This window comes from Opisthorchis viverrini, assembly GCF_000715545.1.
Source record: "Opisthorchis viverrini unplaced genomic scaffold opera_v5_510, whole genome shotgun sequence".
Taxonomy (NCBI): domain Eukaryota; kingdom Metazoa; phylum Platyhelminthes; class Trematoda; order Opisthorchiida; family Opisthorchiidae; genus Opisthorchis; species Opisthorchis viverrini.
Window position 1 is genome coordinate 9,442 of NW_008752174.1, and position 9,300 is coordinate 18,741.

Below are 9,300 nucleotides of genomic sequence, written 5' to 3' on the forward strand. Positions count from 1 at the left end.
AAACAGAGTCACCGGCCGGTAGTTTGACACGACCGAACGAATACCTGCTTTATATATGAGAGTGATAACGCCCTTCTTACAGTCGTTGGGACCCACACTGTTATCTAGGAACGAACTGAATAACTCACCGAGAGGTGTGCATAGGGAATGAGCACACTACTTGAGGATAAATGGTGTTATCTGATCGGCACCGGGAGACGTTCTGTGATTTAGTTCAAGTAACGTTTGGAGTACACATTTTAGTGTCACAATTACTTCATGTAGGGAGCTGGGCGGTGAGGGAGACATAAACGACATGTGACTTACATATTCCTTCTGACAGTAAACAGTGGAATAGAACTCGGACAGTTCTTCAGCTGCAGCTGACGCAGTGTCCGTCAGTCCATTAGCAGTATGCAGAGGTGAAGTACCCGGTTTCACAGACGCCTTATTATTAATGATCCAATAGGGAAGCTTCGGATTCTTTTCCGTTTTCTCGAAAAACATTAGCTGGTAATCCTTTTTGTCGTTCACGACCAGTGTGTTGACTTTATTTCTTAGTAACCGATATTTATCCCATGCTGTTGTTTTTCGGTGACGTCGGCTTCAGCTCAGGCTGCATTTCGCTCCAGAATCCATTTTCGGGTTCTGCTTCGTAACTTAAAATCGAATCCCATCTGAGTATTCTTTGGAACGAAGCTGGAATGCAAACGTATTTTACTGACCAAGTTCCCATGAAGCTAGACCATTGCTGGTGGACGTCTGAACCTTCTGAATACCAGTCCGCACAATGACTCAAGGTATTCGACAGTGCTTCCGTGCTCACTTTCCTGATCATTTTAAGCTAATCATTAGGTCTCACCGCCGAGCAAACATAATAAAAAATGAGAACGACGTGATCACTCGATCCTAATGGACTTTCATATGCGATGTTTTACACAACGTTCAATTCGCTTGTTATGATGAGGTCCAAAATGGTGGGTATATCTGATTCTCTAAACCGCATGTTGCATGATATATGATTGTGAAAGTCAAGATCATGTAACATCTCCTGGAAGGCACAATCGAGGGAATTTATCGGATGTTGTTGAGTCCGTAGCAAGTTTGGGATATTGAAATCACGCATGATTAGTATCTTTCTTCTATACCGGGAAGCCACGAGGTGCAGCTTCTCCATTATGGTATAACTGTGCAGTTCCTACACTGAAGGCAGTCGATAGATCACACCAACAACACATTCCTTTCCTGCTACCGTCTTTATAGAGCACCACAAGGTATCCGATAGCATCAAATCTTCATCAGTTAGCTCTTTGCACAATAGTTGCCTGCTAAGGTAAATAGCTACACCACCTCCCCGAGAAATCCGATCCCGACGAAGAAGCGTCATTCCAGGGATGGCAAGTTCACTATCCGATAAGTGTGGCTGGAACCAAGTCTCGTTGATAGCAATCAAGTTTGGCAAATGCTTTTCACACAATTCAGATAATTCTGGAATCTTGTTAGTCAAGCACTGCGAGTTCGTGTATAAATATTTAGTGGTGTTTATTGACTGCAGTGTTGGGCAGTACGCAAGATAATATGCAGGTTGGGCGGTTATAATTGTGCCTACCCTGGCGGAGTCGGCAGCTGGTCGTTTTTTGAAGTTTCACTTATGGCTTCATCTTCATTAACCTTGGTCTCTTCTGTGGGTATATTGTTCCGCATGGATGTGCTTATCCTTAACTCCCTAAGGAGTAAGTTCCTGTGACGTTGCCATTGTGTTTGGATTAAATTTAGCATATCACCACGAAGTAGTGTGAGTTTCAGAGGCCTAGGGTCGGTACCCATATGCTTTGGTGATTTAGGAATCCGATAAGTATCAACCACGGCCACGTTTTCAATTTCAAATGTACTGCATAGAAATTGCCACTGCATGTAGTCGTGTGTGTTTTGCGGTATTTTATCCGACGTTTCGTTGGGTTCCGGAACACCCAAAATAATCAAACTGCGGTCATTTGTATGTTTGTTGGTTGAGTTTATAGGCTGAGGTGTATTTTTGCGCGTTCTTTCCGACCACGGTATATCAGCAAAAATCCTTTCGCCATTGTCAGCTTTGTCCATAAGTTGGAGTGCTGATAATACAATGCTCTCCATGTCTTTCGCGGTATTAACGGTAACGCTGAGATGTCTTGCCTTGCCGTTATGTGGCGAATTCGGTGACCGACTTACTCGTGTTAGGGAAACTGATTTTAACTTCATTTAAGGCAAAGTTTGAACCACTCCTCCAGTTCGCGCTTGTGTCTCGCTTGTAATAACGTATCACAAGGTACTGTGATATTAGTACAAATAACACTAAGTCCCGATGATGCTTTCCGTTCATTATTGAGCGACATAATTTTGGATTCAATGGCCTTTTTTGATGTTACTACTTCGGTTTGTAACAGAGGTATAGAATTATTTGTTAATTCATCATACTCCACTCCCCCCACCGGCCCAGACTCACGTGGTTGTAACAGCTTTCTGATATGTTCTAAATGTTGCCCTAATGATCCCAGTCTAATCTCCATTAGGTCGTTCCTTTTGCTGATGTCATTTGTGTTTGCATTTTGGCTGCCGTTATTCAAGATGTTACCGCTACAAGTGACACAGATAACATACTGAAGGGTGACTGGCATCATTAACAATCTGCACCGTTGCATCATTTAGTGTTCTATGACAACGGGCATGCACATGCAGTTTACAAAAACAACATTGAACTGAGAGCGTATTGGGACTCCCCGGTCCAGAACAGGTCACACATGGGTCGCATTAAATTTTTTTGTTATCGTGCGCGCTGTCGACATTCTCGTTAATGTTGATGCTATAGAACGAGTGACGCGTTTGGACATGTTTGAGCTTGTGTGTTGGGCAGGTTAGCTAGCGAAATTTCGAGCGTGTGGCGTGTATTTGCGGTTTAGCGTCTACACTCGGACTAGCGTGTGCGTTAGCCGGTTAGCAGAAGTTGTGAACGCAGTCAACTCGGAAGGCCAGGGATAATCGATCCGCAACGACGAGCGATTCACTGGTGAAACTTGAGCGGACAGATTTCTCGATAGCGCCCGTAAATCTTCACCGATCTTTGCAGAAGTGATTTCAAAGGATAGAACTTGTCGCGGGCTACCGCTTCGTGAAGGCGTCGTGGAGTATCTTCGAAGATTGCGGGTAGTTGTGCGCGTGTATGTGGAATCCGTGACGTGAGCCACATCGCAATATCCGTAGCTCCCCAACTGCAAGAATGTGTAGATCCAATAATCCACTACACCGATCCAAATGCAGTGACTGGCTTTGAAAGGGAAAATTCACTAGTCGGTACTTCCCACAGATGGTTCGGCGTGCGTGATATATTCCACGGTAGGAAAATTATTCACGGCATGCACTAATATACACGGCTGAGAACCGTATAGGTGGTGTTTAAATTGCTCTCGCGTTCCTCAGCATTACTACGAAAAAAATTCAGCCACAGGATTTGGTGGTGCAAAAATTTAAGATTTTTCTGTAGGGTTTCATCATGTAAGTAGAGACATTATATGACCAAAAGCTAAGAAGCACCGCGAAGCCATTTCATCCTCAGTGGGAATCATCAGTGTTGCGCATCTCGCAAACATCCAGGAAGTGTCAAACGGAACCCGTGACGGCCCAATTGGTACTTTAGGCACTTAACCGTTGAGACCCGACCATCGCGTCCTTGGTGGAATTAGCTCTCACTAAGATCGGGCATATTGCTGCTCAGCCTTCAACAACGGGAAACCCCATTGCATGGTCTTGTGTTGAGCGATCTACGTTAGAAAAACCACATTTTGTCAGCCCATTTTGATTCAATGACGTAATCTACCGACAAGGAGACGGTATTCCAAAAAAGTGTATTACGTGTGCAATTTTGTGGTTCACTTGTTTCAGAATATTTCGACAACTAGTGTCACTTGCACACGAGTTCGTTCTTGACGGGAGCTCCAAGGTTGGCGAAGCATATCATGGGTTGTCCAAGAGTTTTCAGCAATTGTGCGAGTAATGTAACCTGAACAAAAGCACATTGCCTAGCTCGAATATCGTACCAACTGGAATACCAGGCAGACTTGTACACCGCATTCGGTTGCAGCGGACGATCACAAACCAGCAGTCCAACTACTTTCACCTGAGTCTGCTGTCAAAACCGAATTCATGTGCAAATGAGCGAAATTCTCGAAATCCGTACAAGTTTTGCTCAAATGGATTATGGGGTAGATGGAAACTCGAGGAGAGATATTGGAGCTAGCAACAAATTCGGCACCGGTCACATCCTTCGGTCGCCTGCCGCTGCTTGATCGATAACTCTGCCTACCTGATGAGCACCAGAAGGTGCGGAACCCGTAAGGGGTTGTCAAGGAATTTCCAGAAACCTTATGCGTAGCATGCTACAAATATACATGTATCGCGACATCTCGAATATCGTAGCGACTGAAACAAGAGGCGCCATTGTGCAGCATACTCAGCTGCTTGGAAATATCACGAACGACAGATTCAGCTGTGTGCACGGTGTGTCTATCGAGCTGATGGTTCTCAAAACAAGGCCTCCGATCGGTTTGGATCATTTTCAGCATCAAATGGTCTGCCACTATGTGATATATCACCACTCCGCTGATCGTCGTCTTCCGTTGATTAGACGCGACTTGCGCCTCGACTCATTTCGACAGGTGTTCTGTCATTCTCACGACATATTGACTTCCGCTGGCCGTCACCGGAAAGGGGACGATGACCTCAACGGTCCGGAAATAGGCGCTATCTGAGGGAGGAATAGGTGCCACGGGATGGGTTGCCCCTGTCTTATACTCTGTCATCAGTTGGCACCGCTTGCAAGACACCACATAATCCATCACCTGATTTCTCAACTTAAGCCACCGAGCCGTCTGCCAAAATAAGCTGCATGTCCTAGTGTATCATATGTGTGCCATCTCCTGGCACTTAACCATCAGCTTCCGTCTTAACGCGCGTAGCGTCACGGTAGCACAACTTCAGAATCGGAAATGCTCTAGGAAATTATGCTAGATTCAATCAGACTCAACCGATCAGAGTGATTTTGGGACGTTTCCAATTACATGTTTCCCTCTAAGCTCTTAACGCGATGGCAACTGTCCGTAATCAGCCTAGAGGTTTGTGATTGATTTCGATAAGAGATCTCTGTCCGAGCAGGTGCGGGCCTACTTATCCATGACCCGGACAATCGCCCAACATACCTTCTCGATCGCCGAGTACTTCTGCCCAGCGTTGGTCGGTAAACACTGGAATATTCGGTAACTCCTTTCCTCTTCTTTACGACTGCGCCAATACGGCGATCACTAGCGTCCGTTGCAGCCATGAACATCCGTTCGACTCTGGCGTAGCGGCCAGGTTCAGTATGTTGACCCTGTCCCGTTATCAGTCGGTTCGTGATTTCGTGATGCAACTGCGGACACAGAAGGCCTAATGTGATTGCGGTGCCCAATTGGAAGGCCAAATGTGTGATTGGCTTATTGTTGCCATTCAACTGCCCCATTGCATTGGAAGCTGCCGCCTTGTCCAAAAAAAGGCAACCTATTCGGAAAATATGTGAGCAGTATGACGATGTGAAACATGTGTCGAAGACTGATGAAACAGTGTTGTTGAATTAGTTCGGAAAAATTAAAGGATGCGGATAAACAACAAATTCAAACCCCGAACGAAATCCATCGGAACGTCACTCCACAGATCGTAATTCTAATTCAGTTGTTCAAAAGTTTATGAAGTGCGAATCTTATAGAAGAAAACATTCCAGATACTCATACCCTCACCGACAAGCGAAATGCTTTATCTGCAGTGAAACCGGAAACATTGAATTTGTCCGTAAGTCCAAATGATCCAAATTGATCCAGGTGATCCACTTACTGACGCGAAGGCATTAGCTGAATACATCTCTACTCTTTCTCCATCCACTTTCTACCGAAATTCGTCACATGTTTTAAAACTGCTTCTAGTAAAAACAATCCAAATTTTCACACTGGCAGTGCCGAGTCTATTATTCTACGGTCAGATCTAACTGCATTCTACCCATGCGTCGTGGCAGTGCCTACAGATATTGACATTCGTGGTATCACTGGACATTCTGACCACTTGTTGGGAGCCGCCCGATTCCTGTGAGATTCCCACAAAGTAGCTCCATCGACTGTAACCTTTTTGGTTTCAACCTCGGGACCATGGATTATCGGCCTCAAATGTCTGCGCTCACTGTAACCGATATCACCTTACTAACTTCTGTGAATGAGATTGAATTCAAACAACCGGTTCATAAATCTTCTAAGGCTACAGGTGGCCTGCAGTTGCTCGAGGTGAAACTCGAAGTCGCAGGAGATCCCACATTTCTCAAAGGTCAAATTCTCTCTTTTGTCGTACGCGAACCTGTTCGTCAAACATTAAAATTAGTGCGAGGGAAAAGAATACTGATTCCTGTCGAATCATCGAATTGGGCAACTCGGATATTAACAACAATAAAGGTTGATGGTTTTACTCCAATAATCTGTGGAGACTACCGGCTAACACTAAATGAGTGGCTACTACAACGTACATGCACTAAGGAATAGTCCGATATGTACTGTGTTGTTTATGGCGTTCAAGTTTATTCTCAAAAATCTAAATAAAGAATGTCTGTCTTCAAAAACCACTGGGTGAAGCGTCTAGTCATCTTACCATGATCTACACACATTTTGGTTTATTCCGATCAAACTGCCTTTTATTTGGTCTGAATAATTCACCAGCTGTATCTCAACAAGTTATGAATACTAGTAAAACGATTTAGAGGGTTTTGAGACGTATCGAGATAATTTCATGCTGCTGACAAAGTTACTCATGGTATGCGTCTGTCGATCTTGCTTGATCGATTTTCCGGTTTCATTGTAGCTGTTCACCCCAATAAATTCACCTGTGGTGTTCTATCATTTTTATGTCTTGGTGACATTATGCTTGGCAGTGGTTTGAAACCCAATACAAACCTGTCATCTCCTAAGGTAAATGTGCCATCACCAACAAATCTGCAAGAACTGCGGTCACTTCCAAGAGCCCTTCTCTATTACTCCCGTTTTATTCCTGATTTCGCTAAATATGCAAGTTGTCTGTTTGATGTCCCAACTGCATAGGTCGTTGACAATGGCACACATTTCAATGCAGAATCCCTCGAGTGGTGATTGTAAGTTTTTCGATGTCGACATCTTACAGCTCTACGACATCATCAGCCAAATAGGTCTGCTGAGAAATTTTTCCGAACACTGTGAGCTGTCAATGCTTCATTTTACCCTACTTCATATGTGTGATTTGACTGTGGAATCCAGAATTTCTCAATGCAATACAGGAAAATTCCTGCGCTTCTATTTGAATACTGTACGTTGCGTACTAGTCTTGACTGTGCCAAATCGGATGACATTACATTTTTCAATGGTGGTGAGTTACGACCAGCTATCAGAATAACACTTTGACCAAACAGCAAACGTGTGATTACCGTTCTTGATTCGGAGGATCTCCCTTTTGACCAGAGACACACTGACCAGATTGAGCTCAGTACCAGATGTAAGTATGTTAACGGCACCCATGATGTTCCCAATACAGATGATTCTTATGTAGCTGATCTTAAAGTGTCCAAACACAACGTTATATTTGAAAAACACACTAAGTGAATGCTGCACATATACGCCAATTGGAATACATAGGTGTCACATGTTACGCTGTGCTGTAATCTGTATTTATATTCCTTCCGTTTATACCAATATACGTGCGGAACTCAGTTCTCACTCCCTCATAGATGAAATCAGGAAACGTTCGCATTGCTTGTTTAAGAACGCCTTTTGGGCCCTTAAAGCCAATATCAAGTTTCTTTGTACCAAATTGCTAATCTTTCTACCGTCCCACTTTTCAATGCAACTCGAGACACTCTCGAATTCTAAACAGGAGCAGCCGAAATGCCAGGCTTATGCCCGGACCGTGAAAGCTCCGGTCACTCATTTCGTCCGCTAACCACTGAGCTATCTCGAAATCTCTAGAAGCAATGCCCTCACTCTAATACGGGGCATCTAATAGTTGTTCAGTGGTTTTCGTTGTGAATCTAAAAAATTAGGAAGTGGGTGCTAGACCGAGGTGCCCGATTCGCTTTTGCCGTTTTCGTAGCACATTCAGTCTGGGAAAAAATCGACAGGTTAAGTCTCTTGCGTCTTGCTCAGTTTTCGTCTCCTATTGTAAAAGACATCATTTAGGTTAGTGAATCTGCAACTTAGGGAAACAAAATGCCAATTCCGATTTAGCTTGTCCTGAGAATTGCAACGTGGCCAAATATCATACTCCTACATACGGTGATTTAACCATCCTCTGAAGGAGCAACGTTTAGGTGATTCATCATTTGGACACAAATAAAACCACGAGTAATTCGCGCACCGAGAGGGATTAATCAAATCGTCATCGAAGATAATTCTGAAACTTTGCTTAATTTAAAATCTAGCTGAAGAAGATCAGTATGAACGAGAGAATTATTTGTGTTCAGTTGAGTGCCCCATTAAGACGTAGTCAATGTGCGAATGAGAGTGTTTGTATTTATCAGGAAGGTCCGATTCATGAAGATAACCCTAAGAAGGTCGGAACCCACTGACACCCTAAAACTCCACAAAAATCTGAGTAGGGGGTCCGGCAAGCATGCAGGCCGGTCAGTCATTCAACCAATCCAGCTACAGCCAATGAGCGATCATCCATGCCACAGAAGCACTCCCAAATATGGTTAGCGTACCGGCATCTCACAGAAACACGACCGAATATGATTGGCGTACAGGCATCTCACAGAAGAACGATCGATATTGATGGGAGTTCACTAAACGCCTATCGGACTGCCTGCATGAATGCAAGAAAGTGCTCTTTAAATAGCGCGGAGCCGTTGTAACTTTTCCACTAGCACGCACACGCTTGTTTGGAATTAGGGTGCTGTGTATCCTTTCAGGCACTAGGCACACGAGTGGAAAAAGCAGTACCAGTAATATTCCTTTACTTTTACTCTGATATGAATTCAAAGAGGAGGTGTAGCTGAAGATTTTGTATATTGTTGTGCACATTTTACATAAACACTTCCGTCGCACTCTGTGGGTTAACAGCTCTGGTCAACCGCAGAATGACTGTCCAGTACGGAGTGAATTTGTACGTTAGTGCCATCTGCCACACCGTATGTACTCGGTGGCTTTATTCGTCTTTGATTTGTTCATCTGCGATGTTCTATCAACCTTGCTTCAATTGGACATGAGACTGTACGCCTATCAAATGAAACGTACAAAAGTGAGACCTGCGGTG